Below are 11874 nucleotides of genomic sequence, written 5' to 3' on the forward strand. Positions count from 1 at the left end.
TAAGATGTCTGTAGACGCCAAAACTGTTTACAGTCTTCCGAATCAAGAGCCAAATAACATAACCGTATTGTAAGTGGTTGATAAGCACTGGAAACTTCCTGGGTCTGTTGTAGGGTTTTCAAACTTGAGTGCATCGGAATCCACTTCAAGGCTTATTAAATTCGCAGACTGCTGGGCTCCGCCCCAGAGCTTCTGATTCTACGTCCAAGGTGGATGAGAATTTGCACTTGGAACAAGCGTCACGGTGATGCCGATGCTCAGGGCTCGGGGTCACCTCATGTCTTAGTTCCCAGTGTTCCCCCCTCCCCTGCAGTTTATTTATTGAGGAAGCTGAGCTGTTTACCCCGTAGTTTCCCTCCGTTGGGATTTTGCTGACTGCATGCCTGTCCTCCCTACTGCTCGTTCGTTGTCTCTTTTTGTGATGTTGGCAGCTTTCGATCCGTTAATTGATTAATTAGGGATTGAAAATGGTGATATTTTAGTTTCTGGTATCCCTTCATTTTGTTACGAAGTACCCTCTATGGATAGAAACTTGCCCGCCATCTACCAGTTGGTTACATACAGAGTAGTACATTTTTTTAGGAAAGGCAGAATAAAAGGTTGATTGTCCAGTTTCCAAAATAATGAGTTGTTCACTAGTATCCTATGGTGAATAATTTGTGTGTGTGTGCGCACGCACGCACACGTGCTGAGCAGTTTACTGATTTAAACATACTTGACTCACTTTAATCCACTGTAATTATTTTTCTTGTGGATGCCAAAATCATACCATGTTTAGCCAATGAAGAGGCTTTCTAAGTTGGCTCCTGGGTCCATTTAGCATGACTCCAATTGTCATCGGTGGCGGCCTCGCTCAGTGATCTGACAAGATGTTTCTTACATTTCTTCCCTGACCTGACAGCAATTCTTTCGCCCACGAGGTCTGGTTCTTTTTACTGGGAAATGGTGTTTAGAGACCGTAATCGGAACCCTAAGGATGTGAACTGAGCCTGCATTGCTCGGTTTCTAGGCCTTTGGTGTGGACTAAGATGGGCAATAAGTTTGGTTGTTTTTTTTGTCATATTAAGATAAAACGCATCATGAGTTTATACTGATGCCTTATTCCTTATTTAAATTTAGGACTTCGTAGTTTTTACTTAATTTCTTTAATCTGTGTCTCTTTTATGCACATCCTAAGAATTCCAGTTTTCAGTGTCAGAAATGATAGATCACATAATTATTCACTAGCATAATCCCATAATATCCACCCAAAGTCTCAGATATCAATACTAATCTTATTCCCAGTGTTTCTTGGAAATACTTTAACCTTTTTTTTTTTTTTTTTGTAAGGGTGGAATTCTTTTTTTCCTTTTAACATTTTTATTTCAATTCTAGTTAGTTAACATATAGTCTGTTGTTTTCAGGAGTAGAATTCAATGATTCATCACTTACATATAACACCCAGAGTTCATCACAACCCCTAAGTGCCCATCCACCACCTCCCTCCCTCCTTCAACTCTCAGTTTATTCTCTATTGTAGAGAGTCCCTTATGTTTATTTCATAAGGATGGAATTCTTTAAGCTACACCCCACTCTGGGTGCAAAGCGAATTTACTGAGAATTCAAGTTACATGGAATAATTTCTTTGAGTTTATGTACATTTGTATTCATTTGTTTGATTTTATTTTCAATTTTTAGGGCATGCTCTTTAATTTTACCTTATAATATAAAACGGCATCTCATGTTTTAATAGGTTTCTAGGCTAGCCCAAAAAAGCATATTTAACCTACATAGAGAGGGGCACCGAATGCCCATCATCATACTTCTTTTATGGCTGTAACCCCACTCACAAGCCCCTACATGCATGGAAAGTGGGCAGGGAGAGAATATGGCTGGACACCATTGCATGTAAGCCAGTAGTGGGGATGGCACCCCCCACCCACACCCCAACATCCCTAGGCTCCGGTCAAGCAGATTTCTTTGGAACATTCTTTGATTTTCACGATCGTCTTGTACTTTATTACCTTTGTTTTCTCTGCCTAGAATATTCTCCTCTACATCTCCTATTACCATCTGGACTCCACTCAAGCATTACCTCCTCATAAAGTTTTCTTTGACCTTTCTATGGTTCACCTGTTTCCCTTCCCTGTATCGCTACTTGAGATTTTCGTGTATGAATCACTTATTAAAAATGGGCAAATGTCTGAACTTTCTAAAGAAAGCCTTGATTGCCTCATCTGGAAAATGGGGCTAATACTCCATTCAAAACTCCCTATCCAATGTCCTCTTGTCCAGAGCATGGTGACTGATGCCCACAGCACACCGAATGCCCTCAGCAGGGCTTACCCATCTCAGCTCCCACCGGCACATTGTAGACTCTTACTTGTTTTGATCATTTCACTAATATAAATTGATGAAATATGCAAATTAATGAAATATGAATGCAAAAACAATTGCATCTGTGAAAACTGAATGGTTTGGAATGACTCAATAAAAGTTGCTAAAAATAATTGTTCTGACTTATTTGTGGGTGAAATAACAGGGATTGAAAAAAGGAACAGGGGCGCCTGGGTGGCTCAGTCGGTTAAGCCTCTGACTTCGGCTCAGGTCAGATCTCACCTTTGTGGGTTCGAGCCCCGCATCAGGCTCTGTGCTAACCGCTGGCTCAGAGCCTGGAGCCTGTTTCCGGTTCTGTGTCTCCTTCTCTCTCTGGGCCTCCCACTCTCATGCTCTGTCTCTCTCTGTATCAAAAATAAATAAAACATTAAAAAAAAAAAGAAAAAAGGAACAAAAATTTAGAAAGATGCAGTCCTTTTATATCCTTTCTAAGTGTTTCAGTTCATATTCCACATTAAAGAAACCAAAACTGGAACCAAAACAGAGGTTTCACATTTTGGCTTTAAAACATCTCTTAGGCGGCCGCCTTGGATGACTCCTGAGCTCCAATCTTGGTCTCGGGGTCATGAGGTCAAGTGCTGTGTTGGGCGTGGAGCTTAAGAACATTCTACCTGAGGAAAGCATCCACCATAAAACATGGAATTTTCATCATTACAAATTCTGTTTAAATTCTTCCAATTTTTAAAAGCTTTGAGTTTGCTTCTCTTGCTTCCATTATCTTACTACTTAAAAAGTATGCATGGAAAACAAAATAAAGATCATGATTCTTTGGAATAAGTAAGGCAGGTGTGATCAAAACACCAAAAAGCCAACCGAACAAACAAACCAAGGAAACAAAACCAGTAGGGTTCCAAACAGTAGACTCATACTCAAGGAAAAGGCCTTGGCCATTCCTCAGGAATAAGTGGGCACACACACAGGGCTCCTGGGTGGCTCAGTCGATCGAGCATCTGACTTCAGCTCAGGTCGTGATCTCATGGTTTGTGAGTTCGAGCGGCTGGGCTGACAGCTGGGAGCCGGGAGCCTGCTTCGAATTCCGTGTCTCCCTCTTTCTGCCCCTCCCCTGCTTGTGCCTTGTCTCTCTGTCAAAACAAAACACAAACAAAAAAACTTTAAAAAAGAAACAAATTGGTATTTATTTGTACGTTTCAAGTTAAAAAGTATCTTAAGTATATATGATACTTTCTTTTGTGATTCCACTCTGTAACTGACTTTTTAGTCAAGTCAGAGCAGCTGAATAGCACCAGACTGGGTACAGGGATTAATAATACATGCTGTCTTCTAGGAGGATGAGTAACATTAAAGATTGTGATGTATATTGCAATGGAGGCAGCTACACAGAAAGAAAGAAACCATCGATTGTTTTGGGGGAGGATTTTGGGTACAAGTCAGAAAACATTAGTAAAATAAAAACCCTTACCTTTAAGGGCTGAGAATACAGACGGAGCAGCAGAGCATGGTAAGCAGGAGAGAGGAACATTACGTGGTTTAGGAGCATAGGAGGATGCCCGACAGAACCCAGGAACCGTTTCTGAAACAGGTGATAGGAGCCGAATCATGAAGGATTTATTGGAGTTGGCGGAGAAAAGGTTGGAAGAAAAGCACTGGAGACAGAATAATGGACAAGAAAGTAAGCAGGCCAGGAACGGTAGACAGTTAAAGATGACGAGCATTCGGGATAAAAACAGAATTGACAAGCGATGACACCTATTCATGATAAGCTAAGGGATTTAGTTTGAAATCTCCAAGAAGCCTGTGATCGCAAAGCAGAGAAGTAACATAAGCAGATTTACATTTTTAAGATCAGTTGGGTGACAGGGTGGGGATAGATTAGAAAAGGCAAGCCTCTGGATGGGTTACGAGAACAACCATTCATCAGATATTTACTGAGCCCCTAGAGTGTAACAGGGGATGCTGTGGTCACTAAATATATACAGTTACATTTTCATGAGTTCCAGGCTGGTGAGGGAAGTGGACATCAAACAAATGGTCAGACAAGTGAACATCCGATTACAAAAATCATTCTAAGTGATTCCCATGACTCGCTGGGAATATGGCAGCGTGCCTGGTGGACATGGCTGCTGTAATTGACTAACCCAGCACTCCTTTTGATAACAGATTCCTGTAGGGAGCCATACCTCCCCTCCTCCCTGTGGTGGGTTGTGTCTGAAACGTTGTTCCTTGAAGATGGGCATATAACCAAGGCTAGCCAATCAGAGGACCCTATCCTCCCGGCCCCAGTGATTGGGCTCCAGACTGGGCATATGGGTCAAACAAAACCAATAAGGAACTACTCTGGTATTTGATAGGTGGATCAAAGGAAAGGGAAGACCTCTCATTCTTCTGGATCATGAGCTCCAAGCTTGTACACTTGAAGCATTCGCCATCCTTTCTGATGAATGTAGAGAACCAGACAATGAATCCAATAAACACAGCAGTAGAGCAGAGGTGGGGGGAGGGGGACTCTGACCACATGATTGAGCCCCTAGGCCTAACTGCCTAAAACTGAAGCCACATTTGAACTTCCCAGGTACACCGAAGAGAATATAGTAAGAGCAACACACTTAAGGGGAAAAAATGAGTTCAACTTTAGAGGCAATGAAAGACACTCATGGGATAGCTAGGTGGGAATGCCTAACGGGGTTTGGATCTAGGTTTCTGGCTTTCAGGAGGGAAATCAAAGATGGAGTTAGGGACTTGGGAGTCACCAAATGCCCGTGAAAGTTGAAGGCTATAGATTCTCCTTATAGAATTATAGAGAATCTATAGATTGTGACCTATAAGGAGAATCTATCGATTGTGGAGAAGAAGACCAAATTCTGGGGAACATTATCATTTAAAGGAAAAATAGACACAGAGATATTAACAACAACAACAAAAAAAAAACCCACAAAAAACCAAGAATACTCGGGAGAGAGGGAGGCTCCATAAGGTGAAGATGAGTAACCTTAAGATACAGGTACCCCGGGGCACCTGGGTGGTTGGGTTGGTTAAGCCTCTGACTTTGGCTCAGATCATGACCTCACAGTTCGTGAGTTCAAGCCACATGTCGGGCTCTGTGCTGACAGCTCATAACCCGGAACCTGCTTTAGAGTCTGTGTCTTTCTCTCTCCGCCCCTCCCCTGCTCACACACACTCTCTCTCTCAAAAATAAATAAACATTAAAAATGTTTACAAGATGCAGGCACCCTTGGTTCTTAAACACACCCCCCACATCCAATCGATCAGTGTTATTCTTAGCTTCGGTTTTCTCATTGCCTCTCCCTGGACGACCACCCGCCCCACCGTCACCTCCCGCCCAGGCGATTACATCACCACCCAACTGGTCCGTTTGATTCCACTCTTTTTGTAATGTGGCACGATGTGTGATTCCTTTAAAAAGAAGCCAGATTGTGTACCTCTTCTGCGCAAAACTCTGCCGCTGCCTTCCTGTGGTAGTTTACTAGGGCTTCTATAATAAAATAACACAGGGGCGCCTGGGTGGCTCAGTCAGTTGAGCGTCCGGCTTCGGGTCAGGTCATGATCTCATGGTTTGTGGGTTCGAGCCCCGCGTCGGGCTCTGTGCTGACAGCTAGCTCAGAGTCTGGAGCCTGCTTCGGATTCTGTATCTCTCTCTCTCTCTCTCTCTCTGACCCTCCCCTGCTCACGCTGTCTCTCTGTCTCTCAAAAAATAAATAAAAAACATAAAAAAAAACCTTATAAAATAATACAAACCGAATGGCTTAACCAACAGAAGTTAACACTTTTAAGAGCTGGAAGTCTTTTCCTGGAAGATGCGTCTCCAGTGCTCGCTGGTTGGATCTGGGTCACATGTGCAGCCCCAAACCCACCAATGCCAAGGGGAATAAGACAATCCTGGTTGGTCCTGTCTACTCGCGACTGGCCCTAGGATGTGAGCTGGATGCTGGAGCAACATTGGGGCTCTGCGAGTCTGGGATAACGGAGGAACGGCTTTTGTGTAGGTCACTCATAGTAAGCAGTCTGGATGATGACGTAGATGATGTTCAAGGTAGACCTGGGCTGCCTGTGGGGGCGATCAGGTCCTTGCCCGGCTGACAGCCTCTTTGTATCTTGCTGTTTGCTGCCACCTGGTGTAGGGATGTTTCTACCATGACAAATGTCCACCAAGCCTTCGAGTTTTGGGGCACAGGATAAAGCAGCTTGGTGGTCAAGATTTTAAAAATGGTAATAGCTATTTGACTCCGTTAACACATTCTTGAATTCCTTTTTTGTCATATGGGTTTGCTTTTTCTACTTTTCTAACTTGTTTTGCTTACCGCCACCCAACCTCCTGCTTAAGTGCGTGTGCCACCTAGTGACGGCAGTGGGCTCTGCCTGCGCGTTTAGGGAATGACTGCTTTGTTCTTGGAGCCACCTGCCACCAGCACCCCCCGCCCCTCCCCCTCCCAGGGAAAGGGAGGCAGTGAGAACTGACCACACACACTGAGAGGATTGGTTGAGCATCATACAGAGACCTCACAGATGCACGGCAGTATGTTATGTATTTCCATCACTAGAGCCTCCTGCTGTCGCCCCTCAAGCCTTTTAATATCCTTCCATGAAAAAAAAAAGAAAACTATAGAAAAGTTTGTTCCTCCCTTGACATGACAACCAGCCTTAAAAATAGGAGAGAAAGAGAGCAGTGGACCCAAGAGGGTCCCCGTCAGCCTGCTGGTCACCTCAGTGTCTTTCTTCCTGTGCACGTCTCCCTAACCCTTCCCCCTTTCTGTCACCTTCCTGCTGCATAATTCTCTCTGACGGATCCTCTGCTGACCCTGTTCTTCCCCGATGCTTTGCTGCATCCTCAATTTTATCAGAGAGGGCCACTTTACCTAAATACCCGACTTCTCCACGACGGAAATATAATGGCATACATTTCTCCGATGCCACATGGTAATTCACACCCCTCCTGCCCAGAGGCTGCCGCTTCCCTGCCTCTCCTCTCCGAGGCCCAGGAGGCCGGGTTGACGTGCCCTTAGCCACGCATCGCCCCATTCTTTCCCCAAAGAAGGTCTACCTTCTTTTCAGACTTAGATCATCAGTCTATAACATTTTATCTCCTTTCTGAACAATAACAATTAAGCATTTATAAAATGTATGACAATTCATAAAAAATAAGGTTTCTCTGGATCAAAGACAAATATAGTATGATCTCCCTTGTACGTGAACTCTAAAGAACAAAACAAAAGCAGAAACAGATCCGTAAGTATAGACACGGATCTGCTGGTTGTCCGAGGGGAGCGGGTAGGGACTGGACAACACGGGCGAAGGGAGCGAGAGGTACAGGCTTCTGATTATGGAAGGAAGAAGCTACTGGGGGTGAAAGGTACGGCACAGGGAACACAGTCAATGGTGTTGCGATAGTGCGGTGTGGTGACCGATGGTAGCTACACTTGTGAGCACAGCATGATGTATAGACGTGTCTACACGTTACACACCACTGTGCACCTGAAACTAATGCAACACTGTGTGCCGATACTGACATTTAAAAAAAGTAATATATGCACATGGCCAAAAATCAAACATATATATATACAGACATATATATAGTATGTGTATGTATATATATACTAAAGTTTGTTTTGAGAGAGAGTGTGTGTAAGCATGCAAGGGGCAGAGAGAGAGAGGGAGAGAGAGAACTCCAAGCAGGCTCTGCACTGTCAGCGTGGAGTCTGATGCAAGGCTTGAATTCATGAGATCATGACCTGAGCTGAAATCAAGAGTCAGATGCTTAACCAACTGAGCCACCGGGTGGCCCCCAAATCAAATATTTATAAAGAGATAAAAATAGCAAAAATCTATGCCCCTCTCCCTTCCTTTACTGCCTACTCCAAAATCACCACTGTTACTACTTGTACGTCAGTGATGGTTTGGGTCATAGCATGGCTGGGCTATGGTGCCCCCTGGTAGGGTCAAACACCACTCTAGAAATTGCCGTGGAGATATTTTGTGGTGTGATAAACATTTACAGTCCATAGACTTTGAGGAAAGCAGATGATCCTCCATAATCTGAAGGGAGCGTCACCAAAGCTGTCTGCCTTAAAAGCAGACTGAGGTTTCCCAGATAAAAAGAAATGTCCCTCAGGGCGCCTGGGTGGCTCAGTCAGTGAAGCATCCTGCTTCAGCTCAGGTCATAATCTCACCGTTTGTGGGTTTGAGCCCCGCATTGGGCTCTGTGCTGACAGCTCAGAGCCTGGAGCCTGCTTTGGATTCTGTGTCTCCCTCTGTCTCTGACCCTCCCCTGCTCACACTGTCTCTCTCTGCCTTTCAAAAATAAATAAAAAACATTTTCTTTTTTTTCTTTTTTTTCTGTTTATTTACTTATTTTTTTAACATATGCAATTATTTTCCATCATTTACACTACAGTAGTTACAATTACACTCCAAACAGAAAAGCAAAGTAAAAAATCAAAACCCCAACTTCTATTTCATGTAATTAGACTTATACAGAAATTAGAAGGTTAAGTAACAACTAGTTAAAAAAAAAAAAGAAGGAATGTCCCTCAAGAGCATAACATAGAAATCCTTCCCCCAGTTTTCAGCTTTCTGCCCTGCAGAATTTGGGTTCAAGGCTGCAATATCAACTCTTTTGTTTTTGTTTTGAGAGAGCGGGGGGGGGGGGGGCGAGTGGTGAGGAGCAGAGAGAGGGAGAGAGAGAGAGAGAACCCCACAAAGGGCAGAGAGAGAGGAGAGAAAGAGAGAGAAGTGGGCTCATGTTCACCTCAAGTGGGGCTGGAGCTCACCTGATGAGGGACTTCAACTCACGAACCATGAGATCATGACCTGAGCCAAAGTCAGATGCTTAACCAACTGAGCCACCCGGGCGCCCTGCAGCATCAACTCTTACCTGAATTTCCTGCCTGCCTGCCTGACCTGCGAGTTTCAGACGTGCCAGCCTCCAGAACTGTGTAAGCCAATTCCTGAAAATCTCCCGTCTCTGTCTCGGTCTCTTCTCTCTGTCTCTCTCTCCTATTGATTCTGCTTCTCAGGGAACCCTGGCTGATAGGACCCTGTGCTGGTGATGGACAGCTGTCTCCCCCAATCCACACATTGCTCTCCTAGATAACTAGAAGCCGCTGCTGGCTGTGGCCAGGCAGCGAAGCTCTGCCCGCCTGTATGGGAAGAGAAGTGATATGAGCCCCTTCCCAATGCCTGACCCATGACACCTCCTCGCTTTCTTTCCTGGATGGCTTGCGGGGTGACACTGCAAGCATCCTTGGCAACCGTGCGTTGAAGGTGGCATCCTGGACCCTTTAGTAACTATGTGGAGCAGAGCCCCCTCCTCCCCACCCTGGCCCCTTAGGTCTTGAACGTTCTCACCTACATGTCCCTGGACTGTTGGGTAAGTTGTAAATACATTTCTACAGCTTTCAAGGTATTGCATTTTGGATCTGTTTACTAAACGAGTTTAACATATCCTGACTAATGCAGAAACGAGTCCCTTGGAGTGGAGTGCTGTGTAAAATAAACACCTAAAACATAGGCATTGGTGTCGCAGGTGCATAGCAGGGGGTTAAGAACTGATGTCACTGGCTGACCAGCGGGAGTATCCTCTGTTATTTGGCAAAACCATGCTCGGACTGTCGCTGTGGTGACCTGACAGGCAGACACTGTTCCGATGGCACCAGTACTTCTAGAGCAGGTGGTCGGAATGAGCCGGAATGTCTGAGGCGGCTGCGTCTGGCTTGTTTAGCTGGGTATTACTAGACAGAGAGGAGCTCAGACCAGAATATACTGGTTTGGAAGCAGAAGAAGGGAATGAAGAGTCTAGAAACTCGGGGACCCTATAGATTTTGAAAAACCAACTGCTTCAGTGGCATAAATGGCAAGAGGCAAGACCTGTTGGCCTTGTGTCAAGGCCTCTCATTAAGACATCTCAGGCCAACGAAGATCTCTCAGTCTTACCCAATTGTTCCATGTGGTTTTCAAGGAACTAAATTGAGAACAGAGGCGCTCAGGGGCAAGGACGTCCCTAAGTTATGAAACAGGTTAAGGACCCCATCTGGAAAAGAACTCAGGTTGTGGCTCTTGGCACATGGACCGGGTAGAAGCAAACAGAGCAAATGCCTTGTAAGTTTTTGAAGTGAGCATATCCCTGAAGAAACCTTTTTATTGGCTCTGGACATTCTGGATTACACTTTTTAAAGTGCTGGACTTTGTTGTATTCCTTTAAATATTTGGGGTTTATGTTCTGGGGCACAGAGGATTTACGTGGAATTGATTAGATCTTTCTGAGGGTTGCTGTTAGGCATCCTTAAGGCAGGCCCAGAGCTGCCACTAGCCCCAGGCTAATGTGACCCCACTTTTGAGGCAATATGCTTCTGAGGACACTGCACAATGCCCCATATTATATACTTTAAGTGTTTGTTTATTTTTGAGAGAGAATGGGAGAGGGGGAGAGAGAGAGAGAGAGGGAGACAAAGAATCCCAAGCAGGCTCCGTGCTGTCGGCTCAGATGTGGGGCTCGAACTCACGAATCATAAGATCAGGACCTGAGCTGAAATCTAGAGTCGGTTGTTTAACCGACTCAGCCCCCCAGGCGCCCCCACGATGCCCTATATTATAAGGTCCTTTTGTTCTGGCTGGTGGGAACATAAACAATTCTCAGTCCTGTAAGAGCTCAAGGATTTTTCTGCTTATTCTTTCATGGCGGGGTCTTCCTTGGTCCTGAGTAGCCTCACTACCGAGTGACCGAGTAAGTACTACAGATCAGTACTCCGCCTTCAAGTCCTGCGCACTCTCTGCAGATCTCAAAAGTTCTCTCTGTGTAGCTCCTTCCTCTTTAGCCACCTTCACACTCTTGAACTCTGAATTCTGTCTCCCCAGTTCAGGAAGATGGCGGGGTTCCCTCTAGCTGCGCTGTGGCCTGGAAACTCTTTTCAGGCAGAGAGCTGGGAAACCTGGAGGCTTGTCCTTCCCTGTCTGTAAGTTATTTCCTATATTTTGCCCAGTTTTGTAGTTAAGACAGGAAGATCAATCTGGCCCCGTTATTCCATCACCACTGGAGATGGGAGTCTCAAACACCGACTGCAGATGAGGACATGGAGGCGAGTGGAGAGGAAGGTACCACAGACAGGGACTGAACATTCTCTGGGCTCTGTCAGACCTTCTGTTGTTTTCTTCCCCCTCTTATCTTTATTAGGTATAGTCGACAAATAAAACGTATATATTTAAGGGGCACCACCTGATGTTTTCATTTACGTATATACTGTGACGTAATCACCGCAATCAAGCTAACTCACCTCTGCATCTCCTCAGTTGCGTGTGTGTGTGGGGGGGGGTTGGTTGGTTGGTGGGTGGGTGGCCCTTCCGGCTAAGCGAGGGCCTGACCTTGTCCTCCCAGGAGCCTGCGGACAGCAAGTCCCTGAGACCCCGCCCCTCATTTGGAGTCCCGCGGGGAGGCCACCAGCGGCCGCTAGCGCCTCCTCCCCGAGGCCCCGCCCCTCCCAGCAGCCCTGCCGCTCGCCCCGCCTCCCCGCGGTCCGACCCCGCCCTTCC

This window comes from Suricata suricatta, chromosome 3, assembly GCF_006229205.1.
Source record: "Suricata suricatta isolate VVHF042 chromosome 3, meerkat_22Aug2017_6uvM2_HiC, whole genome shotgun sequence".
NCBI lineage: Eukaryota > Metazoa > Chordata > Mammalia > Carnivora > Herpestidae > Suricata > Suricata suricatta.